General features: G+C 41.7%; 1 long non-coding RNA gene across 1 annotated transcript in view; it reads right to left on the bottom strand.

Moving 5' to 3' along the window:
• LOC144382839 (uncharacterized) overlaps positions 1-13,095 on the bottom strand; it is a 353,650-nt gene that overhangs the window by 140,887 nt on the left and 199,668 nt on the right. The window lies entirely within an intron of this gene.

Here is a 13,095-nt window from a genome sequence, read left to right as displayed (position 1 = left end):
AGCGGAACCTCTCTCAAACCCACAATGATGCCACATTGGCTGACACATCTAGGATTAGAACTGTTTATGATGGTGATAGGATAAGGTACCTGCAGGACACCTGGGTGGCTCAGTAGGTTAATCATCTGCCTTCGGCTCAGGTCATGATCCCAGGGTCTTGGGATCGAGCCCAGTATCAGGCTCCCTGCCCTGTGGGAAGCCTGCTTCTCCCTCTCCTACTCCCCCTGCTGTGTTCCCTCTCTCGCTGTCTCTCTCTTTGTCAAATAAATAAATAAAATCTTAAAAAAAAAGATAGGGTACCTGGTAGTTTGTTGTTCGGTCAACTCATTCTATGTATTCATATTCCTAAACACAAGTTTTTGTGGAATATCAGTAGAGAAAAAGGAGGCCACCTCTCTGAAATGGGCAAGGAGCATCAGAGGATTCTTTATAAGGAAACATCCTTCTGACGATGACCCCAAGTAACAAGCCAGGTAGTTAGAAAACTCTTCATTTGGGACAAAACACTCTCCCAAGTTGAGTCACATCTATCAAACATTTTGTCTTGTTGTCCCATTCTTTTAATTGGGGTGATCCCTTAAGATATATTTATGAACAAAAACTAGACTGGTCTCACTTGAACTCCATACCTTTGCTGTTTCTACCTGAACTGAACGCAAGTCAGTACCCCTTAACAAATATTTGCTGAGCTCACACTGTATTCCAGACGATGTGCTAAGAAATAATGGTACAATGAAAATCAAGAGATTGACTTTTTACTTGTGGGAATACTCACTTCACTTCCAGTTTGCAACAGATACAAATGATCAATTACCATGCAGTGAGGTAAGTGCCATCGTAGAAGGAATTTAATAATAATTTATAGCAGTGCTTTTTTTAAAATGAGGGAGTTTGTAATGCTTCTCGATGGTAGACTCTGAGAACCTTCCAGAGGTAGTGCAATGTTGTCTGTTTCTTTAAGAGTAAATAGAAGTTTGCCATGGGAGTTGGGGAATGGACATTAGCAGGAGTTTGGTGATTGGTAAGATATGGCAGCAAAGAGGAGGAGAAAAATAAAAACACGTTTTTGTGAGTTTTCCTGATATGTGAGGATAAGATGGAGGTGACAGTAATAAAGTGAAGCAAGGCAGTGAGAGAAAGGACAAGAGAGACTGGGGCTGCAGAGAGAGTGCAGGGGTGAGTTCAGTTGGACCTCAGGAAGGATACTGGGGCTAACGGTGGACATTTTTGTATGACCTGTAGCCATATAATGGTTTGAGTCAGGTGTTTTCATCAGTTTTCTGAGCTAGACAAACTTGTATTTGAATGCTGGTCAATCACCTACTAGGCATATAACTTGATAAAATACTAAACTTTTAAAGCCTCAAGTTACATAAGAAGGACAATACCGTCCTCGTGGTTTTGCTGTGAGGATTAAATAAGGTGGTAAACAGAAAATGTGTTGCATCTTAGCTGACATATGGCGAGAATTGGTTACCTCAAGGTTATCCTTCAACACAAGATGGCAAAGGGAGGTACTACATTGAAGGATGTCCATGGATGGGTTCTGCAGGAGGATCAGTGAAATTTTATGTGCATTTGCATTTGTCTGAGGAGATGGACTTTTAGCTTTTAGCTTTTATATTATTCTCCAAAACCTCTCAGAGAAAAGTACTAGTTCCTGAAAGTGCAAGAAAGAGCAGTAAACAGTGAATATTGAGGGATATCAACAATATAGAGGCAGGAGAAAGAACAGAAAAGCTATGAAGACAAAAAGATAGTTCATAAATAGTCAGTTCTGTTATCATGGGACACAGATATTCCTAAAAGCCACCAAATGGTAGGCAGAAATATGGCTCCCAAGACCTCAAACCCTGGTTTGAATATATCATGTTACATGGAAAAAAATACTTCACAGATGGGATAACGGTTACTAAATAAGTTAACCTTAAAATAGGGAGATTGAATATATTTATACAGACCTGCATGCAGAGCCTTTTTTCTAGCTGAGGGCAGAAGAGGAAATCGGGAGATAAAGCAAAAGGGGAGAGCAGAGAGATTTGAAGCAAAAGAAGGATTTCATGCACTGTTGCTCACTTTGAAGATAGAAGGGACCATGAGTCAAGGCACACAGGCAGGCTTTAGAAGCTGAGAATAACCCCTGGCCAATAGCTATTAAGGAAATGAGGATCTCAGCCTGACAACCATCCCAAACTGGATTCTTCCAACAACGTGAATGAGCCTAGAAGTGGTTCTTCCTCAAGAGCTTCATTTAAGAGCCCAGTTTGATTTTAGCTTTGTGACATTCTAAACAGAGAACCCACCTGATCTATGCTATGCATGGACATTTGACTCATAGAAGCTGTGAAATAATAAATTTGTATTGTTTTAAACAGCCATGTTTGAGGTTATTTATTATAGCAGCAACAGAAAACTAATACACCATGCTATGAAAGAATTGTGCAATAAAAATCACAGGGATTAAGGATAAGACACTTGGGGTGCCTAGATGTCTCTGTCAGTTGAGCCTCCGGCTCTTGATTTCAGCTCAGGTTGTGATCTCAGTGTCCTGAGATCAAGCCTCACTGGGCCTCCATGCCTCCATGCTCAGCGGGGAGTCAGCTTGGGATTCTCTCTCTCTCCCTCTCTCTGCCCCCCTCCCCTTGTGCTCTCCCTTGTTCTCTCTCTCAAATAAATAAATAAAATATTTTTTTTAAAAAAAGGATAAATCACTCAAAAAGAGACATATGATAAACAAAAATAAGATAGAAATCTAATAAACAGGGTAGCATAGTTTTACATATGGGAAATGGGTAACCAATCTGTAAACACTATAATAAATATGACACTTCACCTTAACTAAGACCTGAAGTTTGCTTCTGGAATTAGGAGTCAGAAGGATTGTAGCTCATGCATTCTTGTGAAGTGGTGGAGGGAGGGTTATCTGAAATCAGACAGAAAATTTAACACTAGGTATGGATACGTGTGGCTCACAACACACAGGTGAATTGAGTTCCCTGGTAGATTTTTAAGGTGTGTGTGTGTGTATTTTCTATATTCTTATATGACTCAGGCAGTTTTCTGTGTTCACCTAGTGTTTCTCATAGATGTGAACAAAATCATAAATAAGCAAATCCAAAATTTGCATTGTGATCAAATGGTTCATGAATACATCAATTATATTAAATTCACATTTTCAAAATAAGTGACTCAATATAGGAATAATGGTGATGAAAAACTATAACTGGCTGCTCATGCCAGACATACGTCAATCTTCTTGACAGGCTGACCAGCTGGACAGCTGTACTTATGGGACGTTAATCCACTCTACATGACTCTGTGTTGTCACAGGCACCTCAACAGGTCAAGGGTAGCCGCAGGTTCCCTCAAAGTCAGCAACATCAAAATAATTCATCAGTACGCCTCACTTTCTCAAAAGGTGGACAGTATGAAACTAAACCATCTTTGGGATCCATACTTCAATCTTAGGAGTCAATTTCTCATTTTGCAGTGCCGTGGCAGTTATAAATCTCTGTAAATCTTTTAAACACAACCTCACTCTGGTGTGTTTCTAGCCCTCGAACAGTTAGTATTTCTTATCGATTGTTTTTCTGCATGATTGCCTATGCAGAGTCAAAAGGAAGCCAGTCTTTGGGGAAAAGCACCAGATACTGCTCAGTGGCCAGGGGCAACTCTAGGGGTTAAAAATAACCCAAGGATGTAGTTTCATGAGAAAGGTACACACCAGCTATAAGTAGAAATGGCAAAGCTGAGGTTTATTTTATAATCTCTATAATTTGGAACATGCCCTTGACTTTAGTCCAACCCTTTCACAGGGTCACTCAAAGCCCAGCAAATAGAGTGCTCTGTCCAAGATCAAAGAGCAACTTAGTATCAGAGCAAAGGAAATTACTCAGGCTCCCTAACAACTTGCAATGTGTGGTGGCCATACACAATTTGCAAATTTTATGAAACCTCAAGACATTTTTCACAAGAATAACCACTTTTTTTTTAAGTTGTGCCCCACAGCGGCTTAAAGAAAGTATGAAGGTCCCACACTGTTTTCATGAGAATGTCTTAAGATCAATTCCATCATTCCAATTGATCTCACCATGTCTTCAACCATTCATTATTTCTTTCCTTAATTCCACTTGAAATGAACAAGAAGTTAGAAGCTTCCTAACAGTGACCAACGTAACAGGGGTTGAGAAAATGAGGAACTAAACAACCAGACATCTAGTGTGTGAATTTATTTACAACCTCATCCTTGACCCTCTAACCGAGATCAAGTCTTCCCCTCAAGGAAATATGTTCTGAAATACTTCAGTTCCGTCTACCTCTACCATGTTTCCAAGCACTGGCCTCCTATCGTAGAGGTCAGAGATCACTGTTTATTTATAAAAATGTGTGTGTGTGTGTGTTATAAAAGAAATGCAAAAGGCTGCCCCATTGTACTGTTTGGAAGCTCAATTCTAGGCCCTTTGCTATGTGCCGCAATAAAGGGTCAAGCATCCTTATAGTTTCAAGTTCTTTCCAGAAGATGTGCTATCATCTTCCATCATCAAAACCTAAGAGGTTTCTATGGCAACCTCCTCCTCAAACCCATCAATTTTCCTGGCAATGCCATTTCATTCTGTCCCAGAGCCTGCACTGAAGTTTTTTGTTTGTTTGTTTTTTAATAAAACTCTCAAAAATGAAGCTAGGAAAATACCAACAGGCAAAAATAAAATAAATATAATTCCAACAACAGCCTGAGCATAATAAGATTGAGAGAAGAGAACATTCCTTGGTAATATTGGGTCCAGCGTGTTAATGAAGATTTAACACAACGAATAATATTATAAAAGAGGATAAAAGAATGGAGGCAGGGAAGAGCCAGCCCCAAGAGCAAAGATTGCACAATGGTTTGGGGACAGCCGGCTTCTTCTCCTTGCTTCTCTTTTTTCTCTGATAAGCATACGGTTGCCGGCATGGAAATAGAATTAAGCTAAAGCTGTAAATGAGGTTTCCACTAGGAAAAGCTGTCTCTTGCAGTGTTCAGAGCAGAGCTGGGAGCAGTGCCAAATGCTCATGAAGCAATTTTGTAAGGTTCTGTTTGAAAGGCAGGAATCCCTGTCCTTCTATCACTTTATAACTTCTATCCCTTTATAACAACTCAGATCCCGGGGCATCGGGATCATATGGTGAAAGTTAGGCTTCGAAGTGGCTTGGGCAGTGTCCATCTGTCTTATTCCACACAGTTACATTTCTATTCCCACCTTAACTTGAGCCAGTCCTAATTGTAAGAAATGCCCATTTCTCCTCCATAGCCGTGGCTCAGAGAAGATTCATCTCTCATCTTCTGAATCCCAATTCTACTTTAGTCAGTATTATACCATTTTCTAAGTCATGTTTTCTTGTTGTATTTGCAAGCATCAGTCTCACCGTGTTATGAACTCTTTGGGGGCAAGGAAGGTGGTCCTTGGGCCACTCATGGCATATTCTGCCGCAGATAATTTGGAGGATTCCTGGGGACTGGAGCATGTGTGATGTGCACATATAGGCAGGAACAGGTTTTAGTGTTCAGATGAAACTCTTGCCCATCTTTACTCAATCCAGCAGCCAGTGGTCAGGAAGAGTAGCAAGGAAAGAAGTGCAGAGTCACTTTGATCTCTCTCTGAAACAGGATTCCTTTGTTCTGAACCCAGGAACTCATAAAGAAAAAGGATCAGTTTCCCAGGGAAAGTTTTCTTCTGGTAGCAGTGGCAGAAAAAAGAAAAAAAAAAGTTTTCATATCCAGTAAAGGGTCTCTTTAGGGAAATAAATGGATTCCACCCCCCTCAAAAGAGAAGAAGAAGAAATAAAGGGCCATGGGAGAAATCAATAGAATTTGCAGTGTGCAACAGAAAGTTTGATAAACTCTCCCCAGAGTGGAATCAGTCAGGATAGGTGAGATCAGTCAGGATAGGTTAGATTACTTTGTGGTAACAAACAACCCCAAACCAAGGCTTCAAACAACAACAATATTCCTGTCATGCTACAGAGCGACCATGTGTTGGCTGGGGCTCAGGTCTGCATGATCCTAACTCAAGACTGAGGCTGACAGGGGTGTCTGGGTGGCTCAGTTGGTTAAGTGTCTGCCTTTAGCTCAGGTCATGGTCCCAGCGCCCTGGGATTGAGCCCCGCATCAGGCTTCTTGCTCAGCAGGGAGTCTGCTTCTCCCTCTCCCTCTGCTGCTCCCCCTGCTTGTTCTCTTCTCTCTCTCCGTGTGTCAAATAAATAAAATCTAAAAAAAAAAAGACTGAGACGAACACAGTCATTCCCTGGAACTCTGTGGGCAGCTGTGGCAGAGGGAAAAGCAAGGTGTGGAGGGCCAGAGTTTCAGCCCAGAAGTCACACTGTTCTTCTGCTCACGTCTCATTGGCTAGAACCACCCACATGATCTCTTCTGACCACAGTGATCCTGGCAGGTGGAGCTGGGAATGTTTGCTGAATGAAACTAATGACTGCTACAAGGGGGAAAACTTCAAAGCACATTTCAAATTCCTAGTTTCCCACCTTAACTTGAGCCAGTCCTAATTGTAAGAAATGCCCATTTCTCCTCCATGGCTGTGGCTCAGAGAAGATTCATCTCTCATCTTCTGAATCCCAATTCTACTTTAGTCAGTACTATACCATTTTCTAAGTCATGTTTTCTTGTTGTATTTGCAAGCATTTGATTGATTGATTGATTCAGAATTAGCAACTACAAGAAGAAAAACAAAATGCAGGTAAATAACATAGTTTCTTCATCGGCCACTTTCCAAAGCAGCCTTGCTCAGTCTTTGAATCGAATGGAAACCTGGAAATTCATTACTCGTTCATTCATTTTTTTCAACTGATAGTTACTGATTTCTGTACTAAGTCCTGGGTAAGGCACTGTGATATAAAGGTGTATGTGTCACCTTTCTAAGCCCATGATCCTTCTTGATCTATAATTATCCCATTATCACAACCTGCCCTGTGCCTCCAGAAAAAAGCTTCTGGGTTTCATTTCTGGCTTAGATTATATTAGAATTCATAACAGTACCTCCAGAGACAGGATGATTTGAGATTCTGTACCTTCTCTATTCCAGCTAGTTTCTCTGACCCTAATGCCTCATATGCTCCATGCTACTCTTAGCTTGTTCTTACTTCCTCACTATGGGATACAGCCTCCATGTGCTTGAGTCAGTTTGCATCTGATTACACTGGATGTTTGAGATTACTCCCTGGAGTAGTTCAGCAACCACAGCCAGAGTAGATCATTCTTGCCTCTTCATCCTTGATACTCTTAAAAAAAAACAACAACCCTCTGACTTCTTCCCCAATAGGTATGAACATGGGTCCTGGATCCTGACTTATCTGATATGTCAAGAATTCATAAGTCATCATTATAACATAATTATGCCTCCATAATATATTTTCAGGCTAGAAATAGAATGCTAACAAAATATTTAAGTGTTAAACTTCAAATCAGGTGATTAATATTTATTGAAGGAATATCTAGTGTGTTCCTTGATCAGAAGTGTTTCTGTAGGAAAGGCAGAATGATTTCAGTCCTAGATATAAGAAGTATATCTTGACAAATCAACCCACTTTGAAATGCAAATCTAATTCATTCACTAATTGTCTTTAGGGAGTATAACTGAGACACCATTTGCTAAGTGAACTTGATAGAGACTGCAAGTTGCCTAATGTAAATCAATTTTCCCTGTTCACCTTAAAAACAGACTCTATCTATGAGATGGCATGAATGGACCTGGATAAAGGACTACATTTTCCAATTGCTTACAATGAGATGTAGTCATGTGACTAAGTTCTGGCCAATGAGGTTATAGCCAAGACTGCATTCACCTGAACTCTGAAGTGAGCTCCAACAGCCAAGGGTTTGCCTCTCTGGGTCTGGACCATCTTTTCCTAGCACTGTGGAGAGCCACTGCCTGTGTATGACATACCAGAAGTGCAAACTGACGCAGTCAAGGACAGTTCTCAACCAACGCTTCCTAGAATTGGCATACAAACACTTCAGCTTCCTCACTCTTTGGGTGGGAAAATTTAAAGTCGTGTATTTTATACAATTGCCCAGAAATGATTTGCCAATTGTGCTCCTGTTGTCCACTTTGATGGCTAGTATAACAATAGATTATCTTTTAACTACCTCTTGCTCCCTATATCATTCTTCGTTTCTCTCCTGGTCCTCCCTACACTTCCAAAGAAACTGCTAGTAGTTTCTTTGCTTGAAGATCCCTTGTTCTCAGGGCCTTACTCTGGGGCCATTTCAGCTAAAACTGAAATGTAAGCAGAATGTCAGCAGATCTATATAGCCATTTGGGCCATGAGAAGGAGGGCCCCATCTATGTAAATGAAGAGCCGAGGAGTGGAAGGAACATGGAGCCCTGAGGACCATGGAACCTCCATACTGGGCCTTGACTTCCCATCTCCAGCATCATTCTACATGAAAGAGAACTACATTTCTATCTTGGTAAATATGATATGTAATAGGAAGTACCTTAAGTATATCTGCTTCTCTTTAATATTTACTTATTTTGTTCTCCAAACAAATCCAAATTTATATATGATATGTGTGTGTGTGTATGTGTGTGTGTGTGTGTGTGTGTGTGTGTGTGTGTATACACATATATACACACATGGGGGGGACTTTCCTTCTTTGAAATGTAATTGGGGGTCATTTATGAGTTTGGAAATAATAGCTAGAGTGTGAAACCATGATTCATCCAGGGTCAGAACTCACCTGGCTGTGATCATTTAGATCCAGGCCTTAAGAACTCCAAAAATCTCAGGACGCCTAGGTGGCTCAGTTAAGCAGTTGACTCTTGATCTGGACTCAGGTCATGATCTCAGGGTCCTGGGATTGAGCCCTGAGTTGGGTTCCATGCTCAGCTGGGAGCCTGCCAGAGGATTCTCTCTCTCCCTGTGCCTCTGCCTCTCCCCCCAGCTCATGCTCCAACCCCCCACCCCACCCCAAATAAATAAATAAATAAATATTTTAAAAAACTAAAAGAATTCTAAAAATCTCGAAGGATTTCCACCTCTGGGACAGATCTCAGTCCTACCCAGCTCACCTGGATTCCAACCCTTCCTAGGCCAGCTGCATCTGCTGCTCTTCTAGGTACAGGAGAAAGGTCTAGGCCCTGCCTCCCTAGTGGATTCCCTTATTCTGGCCCATCCTTAACTAGCCTGTCTTATTTCTACTCATGCTTTAGTTTGAAAATTAGATAGTATTAGGAAAAAAAAAAAAAGCATGCCACAAACCATCCTATTTTTCTCCGTGTATTTTTAGTATGTGCCTATTTCTACATTGTTAGCTTGTTAGGATCAGCCCCTTGGGATGGAGTTTGTGTTTTGCCTTTGTACTAAAAGCCAGTTGTAGGGGAGTAACTAATGAGAACAATGCTCTGCTGGGGCCTGTGTTGTCTAGAGGGTGTAGAAGGAGAATCAGAGCATTCGTGGGCACATCTCCTGTGTGTGTGTGGGGGGGAAACTGCTGTTCCTCATATGTCACCTTTTCTCAAAGCATAAGGCTTACGCAGCTCCAAAGGATCTTGATCCATGGAAAGTCTGTGAGTCACCGCCCCCTCGGACCAAAGACTCACCAGATTATTTAGTCTGTTTCTTCATCTCAGAGTCCTGGACACAGAAGTAGAACACAGACCTTCACAGAACACAATGGGGGGAGAAGGGAGTTGTCTCTGCTCCAGCCCCACCAGGCCCACTGGCCAGATGCTGTGGTTCTTTGTGACATCACAGTTTGCTGGTTCTAGACACAGGGGGACCTCTAATTCCTGAAGAGCACAGACATTGCCTCCAAGTCAGAAAACACTTGACTTTCTGACCCATTGTGGTTCTGGCACTTTCTGATCCATATCCTCCAAGGAATTCAAACTTACTTTTGAGAACACTCAGTCTACTTACAAAGGAATGGGGAAAGTAGATGGAGAAACAAGTACTTGCCATGCACTTTACATGTGCCAAGTAGTAGCCTACTGACTTGATATAAATTACCTCATGTAATATGTTTAGCAACTCAGTAAAGAAACATGTATTGTTACCCTCACTTTACAGTGAGGATAGCCTATAGCTGTCAAGTGTGAAGGCTGGGATTTAAACCAAGATCTGAATGATCCAATATACACCCACCAGTATCTAGGCTTTGCACTTGCCAGTATCTTGATCCCCACTATGAATCTGGGGTGCCTGATCTGAACCTGGAGGATGCTGGTGCTTCTGATGAGAAGGCATAGGGCCTCGTGTCTGATGCACAGATCTCCTGGATGACTTCCCAGTCTGTCCTGAGATTGGCAAATACAGAGAAAACTATCGACCAGTACAAGACTTTGATCTCAAGTTGCTGACCAGACAAAGCAGGGTGGGTTTGAGGGGCTAGGCCTGAGCAGAAAACCTTAGTTCTTGAGGAAAGTTCTGTCAACAGTCTCATTTAACTTTTAGGCTACAAGGCTGTGGGAACATCTGCTTCAGCCTTTGGCCCTGGTTCCTGATTCTACCAGCCAGCTGAGTCACCCAATGAGTAGCATAAGTTGTGGGAGATGCCTCTCCACTCCTGTCCTAAGCTGGCTTCAGGGAGACCTTGGTTTATTATGTGCCTGGCTTAGGTTTGCCTTTGCTTCCTTAATTACCAGTGACGAATGTGACCAGAAGACCATTAAAATATCTGATTCTGGGCCAGTTATTCTGACAGGCTGATACATAGTATGCAAACTTGGCCCATGGCAATGTGAGGATTTTAAGGTCAAGTAACTATACTTATGTTATGGAGGAAGAACATTGCACTTAGGGTCAGAGAATAAGGAAATAACTCCTTATTCCACTAGTTGGTAGTTCTGCAATCTTTGGCAAGTCACATATGCTTTAGAACATTTATTTCTTGGTACAAACAAAAAATGATAAGAATATGCCAAATACAGTGTATATCTGTGGATGACCTTTATAAACTACAGAGAATGATAAAACGCCACAATAAAATTGCAGAACCACTAGGTGTGGGTAACCCAGTTGGTGGCAATCCCAAGAGCCTGGGGTTAGAACATCTTCTTCACTACTCTAGTGTGGTGAGCCAGGGTTCTGGGACTATAAAAGAGTATGCCAAAGAGGAAGTCGGAAGAGCACATATAAAATAGAGTCATGCCTTGAGAGTGTGAGCTGCCCCTTGTCCCGAGCGTGCACCCAAGTCTGGGAAACCCAAGGCAGTTGAAAACTAGGGACAAGGGATTGCCACGCAAGTATAGACAGAAACCTGGATAACCCAGAGAAGCAATTGGGGTTTTGTGGTTTTGGTAGAGTACCACATGTATATGCCTGACTCATCTGAAGGGCAAGAGTTGAAACCCATGTGTGGATTATTGATCTTTTATAATGAAAAACTAAACCCTAATCAATATGAAGCCAGAAGGTATAGGTTAATATCGAAGGTTACATGAAGAACAGGGAAAAGATGACCAGTTCGTGGCAAGTTTAAGTACCAGACACAGTGCTGGATGCGTTATGGATACAAAAGAGTGTGACAAAAGCCTGTTGTTTCAGGAAAGTTAAAATTTATTAGGGATATATGACAAGTATACAAATTGTTACCCTGTGAAATGGAGAACAAATGTCAGAGAAAAGATTACATTACAAGGAATAAGTTAAGAAAGTCACTTTGCTGGGTTGGAGACTGATCAAGAAACTGTCCCTAAAGGAAATGATATCTGAAACAGGCTGGACTTGGCCAGATGGAGCTGAGAGAGATGAGTCAAGAATAGAATTCTCGACTACGAAGCATTGAAAGATAGTTGGAGAGCAGGAGACCAACCTTAGAGGAAACTTACACATGCCTTTGATTTTACCTGGTTTCATTTTGTTACGTTAAAGGGACACAAGTTTCCAAAGAATGGAACTCTAGAGGAATATTTCATAAATGGCCAGGATAGCTTTTGGCATGCAATGGTACTGGGTGAGTTTTTTGGGATTTCAGCATAAAAGTCAATGGCTCAGCCCAGCGTGTCCAGGTGACTCCACTTGACCCAGAGGCTGCACTGGAGTTTATACAGCCACACAAAGATGCTCTTTGTGGATTTTCTTCCCCATCTTTAACTGTTATGCTCCCTTAAGTACCAAAAGGGGCAGGGACGGGGGTAGTTCTAAGCCATATTCCAGAAAAAGGAACCTCTGCCTATGTGCCAAACATTTGACATTGGTATGCAAGGGGTTTTGTGGAGCGTGTTGTGGTGGTAAATAACCACAGGGCTCATTTGTATCCATTACAGCTTTAACCTGATGGGGAGCCCGAAGTGACCTCCCTTTGTGCATCTCTCTTGCTGCTGAGTGAGCAATGTAGACCAGGGAGAAAGGCCCCAATATCTCAGCACCAAGTTCAGCCCTGTGTTACGCTAATTACCACCAGAGCCAGTTAAGAAAAATACATATTGTCAAGCTGGGGTTTTGAAAGAGAAAACAATGAATATTTCTTTGCCACTCTCCTCTTTTTGCCTCAACTAATTGGTCCATTTCTCTGCTACAATCACTGGGAAGATGGATTCCCCCCGCCCCCGCCAGTTTGTAAAATAAGCTAAAATCTATTTTTTGTGTGTGTCCATTAAAGCCAGCTCCTTGCTAATTGTGCCTATAAATGAGTAGAGAGTTAAAACATCACTTTGGGAAAGTTTTCTTGTGTGTTTTTTGTTTCATTTTCCCGGCATTTTGTGGGAGACTTTTTTTCCTTCCCCTTTTCTTTCCCTTAAGAAATGAAGCAATGTTTAGAACCTTTCACATTTCAAGTAAAAGCCTTTCAAAATGAAAGGAAAAAGAATATTTCAAACCTTGGTATTTAGAGTCCATATGGTCTCTATTCAGAGTGAACAATTAACGCCTAGCTGGTAACGGTGCCAGGGAGAAAGACGTGAGTAGCTTCCAAGAAGGCTGATAGATTTTGGGTGGCAGATCTAACATTTAAGGCCTTGAGTGCATTGTTGCCAGAAAAGTGACATATGAGCTGTAGCTAAGAGTCGAAGGTGCTGCTCAGGTGTTCTCTGTCATGAACGCACGTAGAAATCTACAAGGTTCACACAGAGAAGCAGGTAACATGTATATTGCGAGTACGTA

The sequence above is a fragment of the Halichoerus grypus genome, chromosome 8 (assembly GCF_964656455.1).
Source record: "Halichoerus grypus chromosome 8, mHalGry1.hap1.1, whole genome shotgun sequence".
NCBI lineage: Eukaryota > Metazoa > Chordata > Mammalia > Carnivora > Phocidae > Halichoerus > Halichoerus grypus.
This window is presented reverse-complemented; position numbering and strand designations above follow the sequence as displayed.